At 38.0% G+C, this 14,348-nt stretch overlaps 1 protein-coding gene and 1 pseudogene across 1 annotated transcript in view; both read left to right on the top strand.

Moving 5' to 3' along the window:
• The window catches only part of FBXL13 (F-box and leucine rich repeat protein 13), a 268,523-nt gene that overhangs the window by 39,792 nt on the left and 214,383 nt on the right, over window positions 1–14,348 (top strand). The gene's annotated exons all lie outside the window — the stretch shown is intronic.
• On the top strand, window positions 2,719–4,077 carry LOC114507899 (annotated as a pseudogene).

The raw sequence follows: 14,348 nt of genomic DNA, 5'->3' as shown, positions 1-14,348 counted from the left end.
AAATGTACAGAATTGAGCTTAAGTTATTTGGGGGACAAGATCTATATCGTCTATATATCTATATCTATATCTAATCATCTAATCTTATACTTTATGTATATCATGGAGTTAGGATAAAGTTATTTTCGCCCTGGCTGGTGAAAATAACTTTACTGAGTGGCTCAGTGGATTGAGCACTGGCCTGTGAACCAAAGGGTCACTGGTGCCATTCACAATCAGGGCACATGCCTGGGTTGTGGGCCAGGTCCTCAGTAGGGGGTGCACGAGAGGTAACCACACATTGATGCTTCTCTGGCCCTCTCTCTCTTCCTTTTTACTCTGTCTAAATATAAATAAATACAATCTTTTAAAAAAGATATTTTTGCCCATTACTCCACATTTGTAAATTACCTTCTCATATCTTATTCTTTTTAACCCTTGAATTCCTATAATTTTCTTACTAATTTATAATAGCTCTTAATATATTGGTAATAAGAACCCTTTTTTCTGGAATATATTTGAAATTCCCCCACCCCCACACTTGATGTTTGCTTTCAGTTTTGCCTGTGGAGTCTTTTGATGAACAAGCTTTTAAAGCCTCATGTAATAAAGTCTATCACTGTTGTCCTATTTCTCTTTTTGTGTCATTACTATGTCATTCTTAGCTGTTTTTCTAAGCCAGACAATTATGCACTCCTTTCTACAGTTATGTAGCTGTTTTTTGTCTTTGAACTCCTACACTTTTGACTACTAACATTTCTTTGTTTATTTTATCAGTGGCTACTCTAGGGTTTTACAATATGCATTTTCAATTTATTATAAATTATGCCTTCAAATATGTTTTGACTACTTCACATATAATGTAAGAACCGAAAAAGTATGCTTTCATTTTCTTTCTCCTCTGCTTTATGTTACTATCACCATACATTTTATTTCTATGTATTTATAAACTCTACAATATAATTTATTATTTTGCTTTAAACAGTCAATTATATTTTAGCCAGTATATATATATTTATATATTCTTTAATTTTTTGCACATGCATTCCATTATATACAATAAAGGAATGGGAATGGGAAAATGAATGAATAGAGGAAACTATTACATACTATAATAGGATGGAATAGAACCAAACTGCAGTATTTAATTGAGAATGCCTTCTTGGTCTGGAGAAACAGAGTTTTGTAATAAAGTAGCAGAGTCCCTTTTTAGTGGATACCTCCTGTCTGCTGCTTGAACACATCAATTGTAACTTCATCCTACAGTTCCAAGGTGTTTCTGTTTCATTGACTGGCTGCCCATCAAATCAGAATCTGATCTGCCTCATTGACAAACCCTGCTGTTCACAATAAGCTTTCATTAGGTGTGTGCCTCTTAACCTTAAACTGCACCGCAGAACTATCCTGCCTCGCCACCTTCTAATTAATACGATTGTTGTTCTCAGTCTTGACTCCTTGGGCTTTTCATCAGTCATGGTGAGCATTAGGGTTTCCTCAACAGCCATCTCAGAAAAGAGGTACCAGGTCCATCGTGAATGAGCACACAAGCAGCACTAGGAGTGGCCCAAGAAGGCTATTTTTATTTTTAATGACTGAAAACTTACAGAAAAGTTGCAAATATAGTACAAGGAACTATTTTTCCTGAGTGAGTTGAGTAACTTGCTGACATGATACCTTATCACACTTAATATTATCAGTGTATTTTTCTACAAACAAGGACATTCTCTTACAGTCAGCCATCAAAATCCTGAGACCCAATTCAGGTTTCTCCACTTATTCTAGTAGTGCTCCAAAATGCAAAAGGATTCAGTCCAGAATCACACAGAACAATTGATTGTTCTGTCTCCTTAGTTTCCTTCAGTCTGCAACTGTTCCTCTGTCTTTCTTCAGTTTTTATAACCTTGATGTGAAGATCGGGCCAATTTTATTGTAGAATATCTCTCAATTTGAGTTTGTTTTGAGTTGTCTCAAGGACATATTGAGGTTATGCATTTTTTCTTAGAAATACCACAGATATCACGCTGTGCTCTTCTCACTGCATCATATCAGTGGCACAGGATTTGGACTTGCCCATGATCGGTGACGTTCACTTTGATGGCTTGATTAAGGTGGTGTCTGCCAAGCTTCTCTACCATTCAGTTTTCCCTTTGCAACTGGTATGGATTTTGGGGGGTATTTAGTTTAAAATAGATAAACATTCCCATTCCTCATTAGATTCTCAGTTAGTTTATTTATTTCAACATGGACTCTTGGCTTTCCCTTTTATTCACTGGGTTATAATCCTTTACTATTCCTATTTATTTTGGTGTCCAAATTCTCCCAGATTGGGACAGTGGGGGCCCTTTCCAGTTGCTTTCAGTGTCCTTTTGATCTGTAAGCATCATCCTTTTGAGCAGTTTCTCACTTTGCAGCACAGCATGATCCCAGCTTCTCCTTTTACTTCCCTTGCCCCACATTGATGCAAGATTTCCCAAGTCATTTTAAATTAAAATTGTAGATAAAATTCAAATTTGAGCACTGTGTTAATTGCTAACTAGAGATTATAAGCAGTACACATCTACACACATTTATTCCCACATCTACATACCTCTACATCCTGAAAACCTAAATTGCACATGGATACTTCCAGTTCCAATTTAGCACCACAGGGCTCATTTCTAGTTTTATCCCTTTCCAACTTGCAATGTCCTTCTCCAATAGTGAGAATCCCAGCTCTCATTATTCTTAATATACAGTGGAACTTCAGTTCTAGAACTTAATGCATTCCAGAAACCTGTTCAAGAAAGGGTTTACTTGAAAGCTGAATCTCCAGCCTCGGAGACCCCTGGACCTGCATGTGCTGATCCCACCCACTGCAGGTTTTTGAAACAATATCTTTCACTCTTCCTGACTGCATTTTACTTAGGAATAGGTTCAGCTGCTCCAAAACTTGATGGAAGTTTAGATGCACAATGGAACAAAGGGAAGGCGGTGCACATGAAAACATACAGCTTGAATGAAGAAGAATGGAGGAGAGAAGTGTGGAAGAAGACTGAAAATGATTGATCTGCACAACCAGGAATACAACCTAGGGAAACATATCTTCACCTTGGCAGTAAATGCCTTTGGCAACATGACCAAGGAAGAATTGGAGCAGGTGATGAATGGCTTTCAATACCAGAAGCACAAGGAAAACAGTTTTCCAGGAACCTCTCTTTGCTGAAATCCTCGGCACCCCCCCCCCCCCCGCCCTCAGCTGTGGACTGGAGAGAGGAAAGATATGTACCTCCTGTGAGGAATCAGGGTCACTGTGGTTCTTGTTGGGATTTTAGTGCAACTGGTGCCCTTTAAGGACAGATGTTCCGGAAAACTGGAAAACTTATTTTACTGAGTGAGCAGAACCCTGTGAACTACTCTTAGCCTCAAGGCAATAAAGACTGCAATGTTGGCCTAATGGATAATGCATTCCAGTACGTTAAGTCCAACAGAGGCCTGGACTCAGAGGAATCTTATCCATATCATGCAAAGGTTGGATCCTGCAAATATAAACCCAAGAATTCTGTTGCCAGTGATGCTGGCTTTGTGGACATCCATCAGCAGAAGAGGTCCCTTATGAAGGCAGTGGCTACTGTGGGGTCCATCTCTGTTACTATAGATGCAAGTCATTTTAGCTTCTGGTTCTATAAAGAGGGAACCACTTTATGATGATCCACACTGCAGCAACAGAAACCTACACCACGGCATTCTAGTGGTTGGCTATGGCTTTGAAGGAGAGAATCAAGTGACAATAAATACTGGATTGTCAACAACAGGAGGGGTAAATGTTGGGGCATGAATGGCTATATACAGATGGCCAAAGACTGGAACAACCACTTTGGAATTGCCACTATAGTCAGCTATCCTACTTTGTGAGATAATGGTGACAGAGAATGACTTGATTGAGAATAAGATATCCAGAGGAGGACTTTTGTCTTAAAACTGACCATATTTTACTGCATGGGATTAAACACTTGAATCTTGAAGGTCCAAGTTGTAAATTGAATTCTGTGGTGACTTTACATTGGTAAAATGTTACCACTTTTTTTTACTGTTATAAACAGCTTTGTGTGGTTGACTTGCCAGGTAACTTTGAAATTTTATGTTTTAAAAGTATGTATAAAGTTTTACCTTTTAAAAGAAAACAATTTTATATGCAGAAGGAAAAACTAAATCTCCTTTGTTTTCTGAGAGATGCATGCCTGATCATCCAGGTATCAGCATGAAAGGGTTGTCGGGTAGAGAATCAAGACCACCAAGTTTCGTTAGACAACCAAGACATTTTTCTCTGTGAACAGCTTGGTTGAGAACCGTATTATTTGAGAACCAAGACAGTTGAGAACTGAGGTTTGACTGTATGTACCTGTTTACTCACTCCCCCTGTGTGTAACCAGTCTTACATGTTTCTGCCCCTGTCCCCTCCCTGTAGATAACCTTCCTCATCCTGCTTAGCCTTTGACATTTCTTATCAGGTTGCCCTCCTCCGGAGAGGCCACCTCACACCGAGTGGACTCTGACATCCTGGGCCAGCTGCCTCTCCCACTATGCAGTTGCCTTCCTAACTTTGTGTGAACTAAAAAAATAAATAAATAAAAACCAACCCTGCACCAAGTGCCTTCCTACATAGATGCCACCTTACCCTACTTAGGTGCTGACACCCTTGCATAGGTTGCCCCTTCTTGGGGATGCTCTCCTTATACTTTGTAGGTTCTTTACCCAGTGCCATGCCACCCTTCCCTTCCCATGGCCACTTTCCACACTGCACTTGGCCCCTGGTATTATGCCCTTTCTAGGCTCACCCTCCTTGTCCTGACCAGGCTCTGACATCCCACTCTGGCTGCCTGTTCTTAGGGCAAGCATCCTCTTCCCTCTTTGGCCCCAACGTCATCTACAGGTTATCCTTCCATATGGATAGATGTCCTTCTCATCCTGCTTGACCAAGTGTCCAGGAAATTTTTTCACTACTCTAAAAGTTTTATTTGATTCACTTAAAAGATTTCCACTTTGCTCCTTATTAAGTTCATTTTTCTTTTAAATATTTGAACATTTTTACAACAGCTGTTTTAAAGACTCCATCTACTACTTTTATTATCCCTATAACTTCTGTTTACATTTATATTTTTTAAATTGCATTTGATGTACAATATTACATTATGTTAGTTCCAGATGTACAACATAATGATTAGACATTTACACACCTTACAAAGTGATTGGACATGATACATAGTTATTTCAATATTGTTGACTATATTCCCTATGCTGTACTTTACCTCCCTGTGACTGTTTTCATAACTGGCAACTTGAACATCTGCATCCCTTTCTCCTTTTCACCCATCCCCTCCAACCCCCTCCCATCTGGCAACCATAAAACTGTTCTCAGTACCTATGAGTTTGTTTCTGTTTTGTTTGTTCTTTTTGTTTGTTTGTTTTTTAGATTCCATATATAAGCAAAATAATTTGGTATGGCTTTCTCCCTCTGACTTATTTCACTTAGCATGATACCCACTAGGTCCATCCATGTTGTCTCAAATGGCAAGATTTCATTCTCTCAATGGCTGAATAATGTTTCATTTTATATATTTACCACTTCTTCTTTTTCCATTCATCTATTGCTAGAAACTTCAATAGCTTGGGCATTGTAATTAATGCCTATTTCTTTTTGAATTAGTGTCTTGGTTGTTGGTTTTTTTTTGATAAAACACCCAGAAGTCAAATTTCTGAATCATATGGTAGTTTTATCTTTAAATTTTTGAGAATCCTCCACAGTGCATTTCACAGTGGCTACACCACTCTGCATTCCCACCAACAGTGTGTGAGGGTTCCCTTTTCTCTGATCCTCACCAACACTTGTTGTTTGTTGATTTATTGCTGATGGCCAATCTGACAGGTATGAGGTGATATCTCATTGTGGCTTTAATTTGCATTTCTGTGATGATTAGTGATGTTGAACACCTTTTCATACGTCTATTAGCATCATCTCTATGTCTTCCCTGAAGAAGTGTTTATTCAGTTCCTCTGCCCATTTTTTTTTTATCGGGTTGCTTGTTTGTTTTTGGTATTAAGTTGTATGAGTTTTTTTATATTATCAGTATTATCCCCTTATCAAATGTGTCATTGGCAAATATTTTCCTTTGTGTGCAAAAACTTTCAGTTTGATGTAGTCCCATTTATTTATTTTTTCTTTTGTTTCCTTTGCCAAAGGAGACATATACAGAAAAAATATTACTAAGAATAATGTCAGAGTTTATTGCCTATGTTTTCTTCCAGGAGATTTATGGCTTTGAGTCTTACATTTAAGTTTTTAATCCATTTTGAGGTTATTGTTGTATATGGTATAAGAAAGCGATCCAATTTCATTCTTTTGCATGTGTCTGTCCTGTTTTCCCAACACCATTGAGAATGTCTTTACTCCATTGTATATATTCTTGCCTTATTTGTCACAGGTTAATTGGCCATATAGTTGGGTTTATTTTTGGGTTTTCTATTCGGTCCCATTGATCTACATATACTATAGTTTAATATCAGGTAGCATGACCTTTTGGTTCTTCTTTATTAAGACTCATTTGGTTCTTCAAGGTCTTTTGTGGTTCTATATAAATTTTAGGATTATTTGTTCTGGTTCTGTGAAAAATGCTATGGGTATTTTGGTAGGGATTGCATTGAATTTATAGATTGTTTTTGGTCGTGTGGACATTTTAATAAGGTTGATTCTTCTTATCCATGAGCATGGTAGATCCTACCATTTATTTGCATTTTCTTTAATTTCTTTCTTCAATGTCCTGTAGTTTATCACAGATAGGTCTTTTACCTCCTTGGTTAAATTTATCCCTAGGTATTTTATAATTTTTTATGTATTTGTAAATGGGATTGTTTTCTTCCCTGAGAAAATAAATATATAAGGGAGACACCCATTTAACTTACTTCTTGACCTTTTTCCTCACTTTCGTTTTCCTGATCTCTCTACCCTCTTTTTAAATGTACCATCCATAGTCTTCTTTGCTTTCTTTTCTATCCTCAAGAGATTTTGCCTATATAATGTACAATATTTATATCAGGAAATATTGTATATTATTTCTTTAATTTCTGCCACAGATAGTGATGCACTTACTTTCAGACCATTATAAATATCAGTTTTATGTCCATAAAAAGTAGTTGACAGAAAGCTGCATAATTAACCTAAAATATAAGGTAGTTTCTTAACATAATTTTTTTGCCTCTTATCCAAGGCACTTAATGGTTTATTCATACTCAATCATTTTGGATTTCTAGGACTATGTCTTATTCATGTTCCCTGATTTATAGGCATACAAAAATATTTATTAAGTGAATTAATATATCATTAAAATATTACTCTATGCTGCACCAATTCAAGATTAAGAAAGAGGGTGCAGCTCTATAATAAAAGTGTCAATATTCTCCCCAGGACATTTCTTTTGTTTATGAAAGTCAAATCTCTAAACAATTATCGATGAGTTGGCATAAAAGTTAAGCTTTCAATAACTGTACACATGTTCTAGCACTGGCTGAAACAGAAGAGAAAAAGGAAAAAGTTTTGGAAGATCTTTATGCTTCACAGTTTTTTCCAGAATACGCTATCTTTTTAGGATCCTTCATGTAGATGATTTAAGGAAAGCCAAAAAACATTTAAGTCCATTGTCTAAGAAGCTAACTGATTGGCTTCCAAACTTCAGTTTTCTCCAAAGTAGCTATTTTAAGCATAACATTTGGGTCTAGCAATTTTCTAAGTACTGCCTTCACCTACCAATGTAAAAAAACATGATTGATGGTGGGGCTTAAAGAAATAGGTTCTATTTGATTTTTATAACACAAAGTCAGAAGTAAGACAATGCAAGGCTGCCCTTCCATAATACCAATAAAAATGGAATTCTTCTACTTTTTCACTCCACACTCCTTAGCACCATTTGCTTATTGTCTCATGGTTGCAATGTAGCTAGACCACTTTCAGTCTCATTTTCAGCTACCAGGCCAGAGGAAGGAGAAGAATCACAGTGTTGGAAGGCAAAAAAGTTGTGTTTCTTTATTAGGAAAGCGAACATTTCCCCAAGACCTCACAGTCGAGACTTTCATGGAGATTCTGAGTTTCTGGTCAAGATGGAGACGTAGATAGACACACCTCACTTCATTGTACAACCATAAGAAGGAACACAACTAACTTAAAAATAAAAACTACCCAGAACTGCCAGAAAAACACCCAGAACTGTACTGAAGTCTGACAACCAAGGATTTAAAGAAGCTATATTCATCTACATGGGTAGGTGGGGAGTAGATGGGAAATCAGGGTGGAGAAGACTCCATATGGCAGTGGCAAGCTGGGGATTGAGAGGTGAGAAGCAGTGGTAGCTGGTGGAATGGGCAGCCCCACATTCATGTGTGGTGGATAAAAGTCTTGAGTACATCTTGGTGAGCAAGGGAGCCCAGCACCAGGCCAGACCATGTAGTCCAGGGTTCCAGTGCTGGGGAAAAAGAAAACCTCATAACTTCTGGCTATAAACCCAATGGGGGTGGGGACATCAGAAGAAGCTGCTGGTACATACAAACACCCACCGACCCTGGGAACCACAACCAGGACAGCAGCTGGAGGAGGGGTAGCCACATATGAGAAGTTGGTGAAGTGACTGGAAATGGAGTGAGGGCCAGGCAAGCCCCCAGAAGTCAGCCAGCAGCAGCATTGTCCTCTTTTCGACCCCTCCCCATACACAGAGCCACCATTGCCCCATGCTGTCGAATACCCAAGGCTCTACCCCATATAACTTAACAGGTGTGCTAAAAAGGAATCAAAGCAGCTCTACCTAGAACACAGATGCAGGGAGGCTGCCCAAATCAGGAGACAAAGAAATGTAGCCCAAATGAAAGAGCAGAACAAAAACCCAGTAAAAGAACTAAGCAAAGCTGCAATAGCCAATCTGTGAGACACAGAGTTCAAAACATTGGTGGTCAGAATGTTCAAAGATATCACAGAATATGGCAAAAGCCTAAGGGAAGAAAGGAAGGCTCTAGTAAGAGAAATAAAGAAAATCCATAGGAAACCAACAGTGAAGAGAAGGAAGCCGGGATCCAAATCAATGATTTGGAACATAAGAAAGAAATAAACACTGAACCAGAACAAAATGAAGAAACGAGAATTTTTTTAAAAAACAAGGAGAGCTGAAGAAAACTCTGGGACATCTCCAAAAGAGTCAACATCTGAATCATAGGGATGCTGGAAGGAGAAGAGGAAGAGTAAGAAATTGAAAACTTATTTGAAAAAACTAATGAAAAAAAACTTCCCTAATTTGGTGAAGGAAATAGGCATATAAGTTCAGGAAGCACAGATAGTCCCAAACAAGCTGGGCCCAAAGAGGTCCACACCAATACACATCATAATTAAAACGCCAAAAGTTAAAGAAAAGAGAGAACATTAAAAGCAGCAAAAGAAAGGCAGACAGTTACCTACAAAGGAGTTTTCATAAGACTATCAGCTGATTTCTCAGAAGAAACTTTGCAGTCTAGAAGAGACTTACAAGAACTATACAAAGTGAGGAAAAGCAAGGACCTACAACCAAGATTACTCTACCCAGCAAAGTTATTATTTAGAATTGAAAGACAGATAAAGTGCTTCCCAGACAAGGTAAAACTAAAGGAGTTCATCATCACCAAGCCCTTAGTATACAAAATGTTAAAGGGATTTAATTAAAAAAAGGAAGATCAAAGCTATGAACATTAAAATGACAACAAACTCACAACTATCAGCAACTGTATCTAAAAAACGAAAACAAACTAAGCAAACAACTAGAACAGGAATAGAATCATAGATATGGACATCATTTGGAGGGTTATCAGCTGGGAGGGGGAAGGGGAAGAATGGGAGAAAAGGTATAGGGATTTAGAAGCATAACTGGGTAAATACAAGAATAGATAGATAGGATGGTGTTAAGAACAGTATAGGCAATGGAGAAGCCAAATAACTTACATGCATAACCCATGAACATGAACTAAGGGGGGGATTACTGGAGGGAAGGGGGGAACTGGGTGGTTGTCTCTTTGTATTGGCATCATCCCTGTGTTTGTTTCTATGTATCAGATTGAGCTGCTATGACTCCCTGTCTTGGTAGTGTGAGCTAATGTAGTAGATGTCCTGTAGGGTCCAGTGGCATAGTCTCCCTATCAAGGTGTACCCTTTGTGTGGGCCGAGTACACCCTCCTCTTGTAGTTGAGCCTCGATTACTCTTAGTAGGTCAATGGGAGAGATTTACCCAGACCAGTCAGCTGCAAGGATTGGCTGTGACCATTTACCACCAACTTCTGCCCTCTGTGGAGGATCAGCTGTGCAGGGGCAGGGTGGTGGTGCTCCAATGTGGTCTGTAGCTGTCCACTGGGTGTGCTGGGCCTGGGGTACCTAGGGGGGTTCAGGCTAAGGTCAGCCCCCACCTGTGTTTTGCCTGGGGACACCCTGATTGAGCTGTAAAGCAATCTGAGATGGCTGCTACTTGTGTTGGGCTTGGAAATTCCCAGGTGAAGCCAAGCTGTGAATCTAGGCTGGCTGCTGCTAGTGCCATGCCAGGGGCTCACTGATGCCAGCTATCGCTTGTTTAAGAGGATTTAGGAAGTTGTGAAGCATGAGGCAATACCAGCCATTCATATGGAAAAGCAGCTTGGGTGGGCCCGTAAGTTGGGTATGGAGGAATCTCTGAGGATCTGCAAGGCGGGTCCAACAGTGTTAGCCAGGTTGATGGAATCTCAAATAGGGCTCAAGCTTTCCAGGTCTGTCAGGGGAGGATTTAGAAAAGGGACAATGGCCTCTGCTCTCCTTAATGGCAGACATTTCAGTTCCTCCCTGTATACCACTTGTGCCTTTCAAGCTGTTACCCTGGTGCTGGAGCTCAGAGGGAGTGAGTCTGAGTAGGTGTGTCTGTGTATGGGTTTTTAAAGAGGAACTGTTTGGGGATCCAGAAGTTTCTTCCACCAACTCAGTCCCTACTGATCTTTGCAGCCAGATGTTGTGGGGACTTATCTTCCTGGCATTGGAACCCTGAGGTGGGGGGCCTGGTGTGGGGCCGGAACTCCTTGCTCCTGAGATATTCCTCCTGAATTTTTATCCACCAAATGTGAGTGAGAGACCAGCCCATTCTGCATCTGTGCCCCTCCTACCAGTCTGGATGGATGTGGTTTCTTTAATTCTGAAGTTGTCAGACTTCATTCAACCCAATTTCTGATGGTTCTGAGTGATGTTTGTTTTATTTTTTAGTTGCAATTTTGATGTGGTTGTGGGAAGAGGTGAGCCATGTCTGACCATGCTGTCATCTTGACCAGAAGTCCGCAAATTTTTAAATCATAGTTTAAAAATGGCATTTACATTGGTAACTTCTTTGGTCAACTAATTTTCAGGGACTTGAGAAAATAAGGTGTAAAAACATAAAAATGTATGTGAGTTATTTAAAGTTTTTGAAAGTATTAGTTTTTAAAATAAATTGAGATTTGTACATTTAGGTTGCCTAATGTTTTGAAGGAATAATTAAAAACAGAAATACGGAATGGAATATACTATTTTAACTTACTTGGAAAACACATTTGAACTGTAGGGTTCATTTTTAGTTTCAGTTATATCAACTCATGAAAACAAATCAGGTTTTGTTTTATAATCATTTTTTTAGTATCACTTACTCATTAGGAAAGGCTGCTTAGTTAGCAGATGGTAGGGCTCACACACTATCAGTCAAACTCAGAGCTAGTGGGAGGGTTGGCAAAGACCAGTTTCTGTGAAAATGCAAAGGTTTTTTTTTTTGGTATGTGTGTAGTTTGGCAAGTAATACAGAGAAAAGCCTCATGTTGATGAATTTGGAAAGTCTAAATAATATAGTTAAGTAATGTAGTTGTTTTAAAATGTGAAGTTTCTTGATTAGTTTTAAAAATAGAAGTAGTGTTTTAGGGCTGTCTTCCATTTTAAACTGCAGCTTTTTGTTTGTTTATAAAGATATATAGCATGTAGACTTGCAGAAAGTTATAAAATCACCTTCAGATTTTGTAGTGTTGGTGACTCATCATCTCACTTGGAATAAAAAACCAACAAAACCCTGGATAGCTATTAAAACTCAAACCATGTTGTAGGAAAAGAACCAGATGGTTCAGGCCTTTTGGATTAAATTACTTAGAATTTCTAAACAAAAGAGTATTCTCAATGACTTTTTGAATCCATGTTTTGATAACCCCAGGGGTCAGTCTGACCTCAATTCAACAAAGCAGAGTTTCATAAGCATGTGGAAAGTTTCCCAAACCACATTGCCCTATCAAGGAACTATACATATGTTGGCTTGATTTGTGGTGTGGGTGAAAAAGCAGATGAAGCAAAACATCTAAAAACTGGCCTAGGATCAGTTTAGTTTTGGTAGAAGATTGCTGTGCCCATAGACCTTGCTTTCATCATGTCAGTAATCAGTAATGCTATCTAAATTAAGTAGTTTATAATTGATCTTACTACAAAATTTTAATGACTTTTAAATTATACAAGATGCACACTAATTGGAACCACTCTTGCAAAATGATACATTCATTTGTAGGATGAAAAACTACAGTACAGAGAGAGACAGCTACACAGATACTGAGAGAGTGTGCTGTGGAGACTGGGTGGCTGATTCTGTCACCAGCTGTGTGACCTTGGGTTTGTTGCTTAATCTTATTGTTTCTAAATTGTATTATTTGTCAGGGGATAATAATAATACCTCTTGCATTTTCCATTATGAGGAGTAAATAAATTAATATATATGAAGTGCTTAGAACAATGCCCTGCTCACAGTAATTTCTCAGTAGAAGTTGCTATTATTAACATATTGAATTTAGATGACTGAATGGAGAAGACACTGGTTGGCAAGTCATGAAGACTGGCTTTTAAACTTGGCCCTGCTGGCTCGCTCACTTCCCACATAGCATCTAGCTTCTCTCAACCTCAGTTTAAAGACTTTGAAAATCCCTAGCAAAGATAATGTACTTGTAGTTTCTTCTGTAAAACGAGAGGAGAGTGGGTTAGATGGCCTCTAGGATCACTTCTAGCTTTAAACATTTCCAGATCTTGGGTAGAAGCAAACATCCCAGAAGAGGAAAATTTCAGGAGTGAATGCAGAAAATCCTATAGGGCTTTGCTCATGTTCTTGCCCTGTGTGAAACACTTTTTCATCTCACTGTTAACTTGACTAAATTTTTCTCTTTTTTTATGTTTCAGTTTAAATGTCACCTGTCAAAATGCCCAATATAAATTTAATGCCTGCTATATTGCCTGGTTCTTTTTCTTCATAGCACTTTTCATTATAAATTGCTATTATTATAGCAACATCTTGTTTTTTATCTACCACCCATAAATTATATGCTTTTGGGCTTCAGAAATTACATGTGTTTTAATTACTTCTTGATCCTCAGCATCTAAGAAATTGGCACAAGCAGGCACCCAATCAAGACTGTATTTCATTTATTTAACTATTATATTGCATGCCTATAATGTTCAAGGCCCTGTTTTAGGTATTGAGGAAATAGCAGTAGATTAGAAAAATAGCTTTGCTCTCATGGGGCTTATATTTTAGTGCAAAGAATCAGATAGTAAACTGATAAACAAATACACAGGAATGTGTCATGTATAATTAAATACTCTGAAGAAAATAAATCAGGATGAATGCCTTTACCCAAAGAAGCAGCAAAGAAAAGGTAAAAAATAAAAAAAGCAAAAATAAACAAGGGGTTCCTTGCTCAACAAAGAAATTTTTTGTACTAATTAAATTTCTTGGCTTTCCCATGGCAAATGTGCTTTTTATTTTTCTTTTAATTCTGAGAAGTTAATATACTTAAAGTATTTGAAAATCAATAACAAACAAGTGGGACTGCATAAAACTAAAAAGCATGTGTAAAATAAATAAATAAATAAATAAATACATAAATAAATAGAAGGGCAATTTACCAAATGGGAGAAAATATTTTCAAATCATATATCTGATAAGAGGTGAGTACTTAAAATATACAAATAACTCTTATAACTCAATAGTAAAAAATCAAGAGCAATGCAATTTAAAAACGGGCAGAGGATCTGAACAGAAAATTTTCCAAAGAAGACACACAGATAGCCAACAGATGCATGAAAAGTTGTTCAACATCAGGGAAATGCAATCAAAACCCCAGTGAGATATCACCTCACACCTGTCAGAATGATTATTATAAAAAAGTAAGTGTTGGTGAGAATGTAAATTGGTGTAGCCACTAGGGAAAACAGCATGGAGGCTCCTCAAAAAATTAAAATAAAGTTACTATATAATCCAGCAATTCCACTTCTGGATAGTCATCTGAATGAAATGAAAACACTAAGTAGAAAAAATATA

Source organism: Phyllostomus discolor, chromosome 10 (genome assembly GCF_004126475.2).
Source record: "Phyllostomus discolor isolate MPI-MPIP mPhyDis1 chromosome 10, mPhyDis1.pri.v3, whole genome shotgun sequence".
NCBI lineage: Eukaryota > Metazoa > Chordata > Mammalia > Chiroptera > Phyllostomidae > Phyllostomus > Phyllostomus discolor.
The sequence above is the reverse complement of the archived record's forward strand: the minus strand, read 5'-3'. Positions and strand labels throughout refer to the sequence as shown.